The sequence below is a fragment of the Dipodomys spectabilis genome, unplaced genomic scaffold, assembly GCF_019054845.1.
Source record: "Dipodomys spectabilis isolate Male_0828 unplaced genomic scaffold, ASM1905484v1 ptg000241l, whole genome shotgun sequence".
In the NCBI taxonomy this organism is placed as follows: Eukaryota; Metazoa; Chordata; class Mammalia; order Rodentia; family Heteromyidae; genus Dipodomys; species Dipodomys spectabilis.
In genome coordinates this window covers 719,461-724,548 of record NW_024870918.1, presented here as the reverse complement: position 1 = coordinate 724,548, position 5,088 = coordinate 719,461, and positions in this window count along the sequence as shown.

Genomic DNA, 5,088 nt, shown 5'->3' with positions numbered 1-5,088 from the left:
TATCATAGTATTCATCAGCCTGCAATTTATTGTTAACCAGTGACCTAGTCATAGTTTTTTCTTTACCCTCCTTCCCTCCCCATCCTGCGCCCCCCCCACCCCTTCATTCCGGACCACCCTCCTTTTACCTTGTGAACTACATGGTGAAAATGAGCAAAAGAACAAAATCCCTGGTTTCACAGAAATGGTACTTGAGCCTTTGTTTTCTATGCCTTCAACTTCACTTTTTCATAGGTCTTATACCTGTGATCATCTACATTGCTTTCTTGATACTCATTTTGTTTTTGAGTTAGTACTGGCTGAAGACCAGCATGAGAAAAAGTTCTAGCAAACAATGATGCACAGTTCCTAAATTAAGGTTTTTGTTTTTTAAGATACAAATACCGTTCTTCAGAATGTAAGATAATTTATTTTCACTTTAAAAGGAAGTGTTTCATGTTTCAAATGTGTGAAAGTGTGATTGGGTTTGTTTGGAGAACGCTGAGTAATGCCATATTTGCATTTGCACCTTTACACTATAATTTTTACACAATTAGCAGTACTTTAGGACAATAAATTGACATTCTTATTTTTCCTTATTCTAAAAGTGCCCATTTGGGCTTGAGAGGTCACTCCTGTTTTAAAAAGAAATCCTATTTTTTTAAAGAGTAGACTGAGCAAGTGGTTCTCTTATATTTCAATTTACAAAATTTCTCGACAAAAAAAACCATGGAAAGTTCAACCTGATGAATATTTTAATAGCAAAGATTTTTCATTCAGCAAAGATACTTGTTTTACTTGATAAAATTCATCTTATAAGATTTTTTTAAAGTGAAATAGCTATTACCCCATTTCGAATGTTAATTCAGTGTCATGCTGTTAAGGGCGATAGAGATTAATGCTGATTAAAAATACTACTAAGGAGATGAAGAGCATTTAATAGTTCTTTCAAATGTTGTCTAGTGAGCTATTTTCTTAGCTTCTTCAGCTTTCTCTTTTTCAGATAACCTTTTTTTTTTCCGGGGGGGGGGGGGGAGGGGTCCAGTCGTGGGGCCTGAACTCTGGGCCTGGGCACTGTCCCTCAGCTCTTCAGCTCAAGGCTAGCGCTCTACCACCACTGAGCCACCTTCCCAGTCCCCAGATAATATTTCTGTTATCCTTTAAAAGTGAACTACCAAGCTATCTAAACCACAGGCATCTGTTTTAATATGTAGATTTTCTTATCAGATAAAACAGTTGAGTGTAAGCTGGGCACTGGTGGCTCAGGCCTGTAATCCTAACTCCTTAGAACCTGGGCTAGGAATGTCCACGAGACTTTTATTTCCAGTTAACCACCAGGAGACCGGAAGTGGTGCTGTGGCTCAAATTGGTAGAGGACTACTAGCCTTGAGCACAAAGAGACTCAGGGACAGCAGGCCCTGAGTTCAAGCTCCATGACTGATCCCCCACCCCACCAAAAAAAATTGATTTTAGGTTTAGGCAAAGTGACTCATCCTTAAGTTAACTTTGGTCTATTTTCAGAAAAATAGTAACTTCCGTATTTCAGTTCTTAAGTTGGGCTGGCACAGAAATGGTAGTTGTCTGTGTTGAGTCGCTTTTGCCATACATGCTTTAGTAACTATGTCTTGTGCATCTCTTCCCATCTAGTTAACATGCAGAGGTCTTCCAACAAGTTCATCTAACAAGTGTTTGTTGCTTATGATGTAAGTTAGTGGGTAGGAGATATAAAGATGAATAAAGATTTATGACTTGCTTACTATCTAATAATGAAGCTGAAAAATATTGAGTTACATTTGAAGTGTAGTCTTTTCTAAATTATAGAAAATGACTTTAATTTGTGGCTCAAATGGTAGAATGCCAGCCATAAGTGAAAGTGATTTTAAAACTTCCCACAGCTTTCACTTGGTTTCCTTCAACAATGACCATGATGTTACTCTTTATGCTGTTTACTCTTCCAAACCTAACTTGTAATGCTTAGGGGAAACAAGACAACACTAGCTTGACACTTTGACATGACACTTGAACTTCACTCCGCTAGAAAATGGAAAAACTCATAATTTGCTTTAAAAAAAAAAAGTATGGGTTTGAGACTATATACTGATTTTTACCAGAGCTTTTGTGCACAGCTGAAGTATTTAAAGTCTTAAAAACTTTTTAAAAATGATAACTTACAAAAAAAATCTGAAAGCTTTTTCCACAGTTTTTTTTAAATCAGTGGGGTTTTTTTTGGTCAATGAAAAGACAATTTATCAATACGTTTAAAGTTGTTATTGTTGTTGCCATTGGTTACAACTAGAGTAGCAATGTAGCATAAATATAAGGTCTGTAATTATACTGCTTTATTTCGTTCTAGGTTCCAAAATACTTTGCTGGAATACCATTGTGTGTGTATATATGTGTATATGTGTATATATATGTATATACACACACAATGGCATATATATAAACACGTTTATATTTACATATACATTACATGGCTGAGGTGGCCATGTGTTTGGATTTAATAATCTCAGCCAGTTCAGGATCTGCATAATTGTGCTACTTCGGAAACAGTGATTTGAGGTACTCTTCTCATTAGTTTTTAACCAAAGCCCAATAGTTCCAGCCAGGGCATCCGTCTGGACATTTCCATGTGGCAAAGAAATCCTCACTTTTAATTGTGTTTGTGTGCTAATACAATACTAGGGCTTGAACTTAGGCCTGGGTGTTGTATCTTAGCTTTTTTACCCAAGGCTAGTACTCTACCATTTGAGCCACACCTTTAGTTCTGGCTTTTTTGATGCTTCATTGGAGATAAGAGCCTCTCGGACTCTCCTCTGGGCTGGTTCCTCAGATCTCAGCCTCCTGAGTATCTAAATTATAGATGTGAGTCTGAGCCTGTAATGCTCATGAATCCATCCATGAGAAAACAAGATCTTTCCAGAATCTTGAATTCCCCTTAGTATATTTTACCTTGTTATACTAAAACCCTTGTTTAAAATAAAATTTTTGTAAACTTTCAAGAAAATTGCTATACCTTTCTCAAAGTAATGAATGTATTTAGTAAGTGTTTGAGGGATGGGGAGGGAATTATTTCAGGTTTTTGGGGGGGTTTTTGGTCTGGTCCTGGGCCTGAACTCTGGGCCTGGGCACTGTCCCTCAGCTCTTCAGCTCAAGGCTAGCGCTCTACCACTTGAGCCACAGAAGCACTTCTGGCTTTTTTTTTTCTGCTTATATGGTGCTGAGGAACCGAACCCAGGGCCTCCTGCATGCAAGGCAAGCGCTCTACCACTGAGCCACCTTCCCAGCCCGATTTCAGGTTTTCATAGCATGTTCTTCAACTACTAGGTGGTGATAAAGGTATAAATAAAACCAACATAGGTACTGTTTAGATAGTTTATTAGAATGAAGCCAACGAGACTGTTGGCACAACAGAAGGGAAGGTGAAGTGGAATGGGCTCTGGGAAGGACCGTTGACAAAGTGGAAGCCACAGTGCTGACATTTCATTGTATTACGTTCTAATAGAAATTAAAACATGCCTAACCTAGTGATAAATGGTAAGTTTAGGTAGTTCACAACATTTTTGGATGGCACATAAGGCATTAAGAAAGTTATAAAGAATATTCACTTTAATTCTTTAAAATCTGTTCTATTTTGAAAGATCAACAAAGAATTTTAAAAAATCAAAAGACAGGAAAGTAAGTTCATATATTCCTTCTGTTCTCCCTAAACCACTGGCTTGCAAATTTCTAAAGGTTGTAATAGTTTGTCTAAGGGCTGGATTCATTTGATTTAGCACCAAGGAAGAACACATATCTCCTGGAAGCTATAGCTGGATATAGTTGGGTTTTCCCCTTGGCCTTCAATATTACCACACTTCTAGGCCACAGTACAAAAGAAGGCAACCTTATTTCCTCACTAAGGAATCTTAAAATTGTTTAGGTTTTAAAAATGGATTCTCAGGGTGTGGTGGTGCATGCCTATAATCCCAGCCCTCAGGAGGCTGAGACAGAAGCATCTCAAGGAGATCAAGGCCAGACTGAGCTACATAGTGAGATCCTGTCTCAAAAACAAGGGGAGAGCTGGACATTGGTGGTTTATGCCTATAATCCTTGCTACTCTGGAGGCTGAGAGCTAAGGATCATAGTTTGAAGCAGGAAAGTCAGTGAGACTCTTATCTCCAGTAAACCACCAGAAAGCCCAGAAGTAGAGCTATGGCTCAAGTGGTAGGATGCTAAAGACTTGGGCACTATGCTCAGGGACAGTGCCCAGGCCTTGAGTTCAAGCCTCATTATTGGCACACACAAAACGTATGTAGCTTGGAAGTGGTTCTGTGGCTCAAGTGGTGGAGCACTTGCCTTGAGCTGAAGAGCTGAGGGACAGCGCCCAAGCCCAGAGTTCAAGCCCCACGACTGACCCAAAAAAGAAAAAGGAAAAAAAGTATGTAGCTCAGTGATAAGAGCACTTGTCTAATATGCACAAGGCCTTGGCTTTGATCCTCAGCACCACAAAACAAAACACTGCTAGATAACACCAGCAGAGCTTTTTCCCCTTTAACAGGGTGGCAGAGCTTTTTCCCCTTTAACAGAGTGGCAGTTGTTGGGCGTACTGGGGTACATCTGCTGTAATCTAGCATTTAGGAAGCTAAGGCAGGAGGATCACAAGTTCAAGGCCACCTTGGACTGAAAGTGAGACCTTGTCTCGAAGGGGGTGGGGATAGAGGTAAATAATAGCAAGTACCAGCTTATACATAGCAACATGGGCTTTGTCTAAGTCTTTCCTTTTTTTCTTTTTACTATAACTTGTTTCTCAAGGCAGACTGTATGTTTGAGGGAAGAAAAAAAAAAACAAAAAACAAGTATCTCTTAACCTGAGTAACAACTGAAAATCTAAGACCTTATTATCTTGTCCACTGAAAAGTAATTCCGTGTTGGTTTTCATTTAAATGTCAATTTCTGATGTATCCTGTGATACACATTTTCACAAGAAAAAAATATGCTACATTAATGTTTTCTTATATATAAATTGATTTTTTTAGCAAATTGAAAATTCTGAATAAACAGTATGTCTAACATGTGGCTTGCTTTTTTGTTTCTTAATAGAAAGGCAGCAGTGAGTCTTCATCCTGC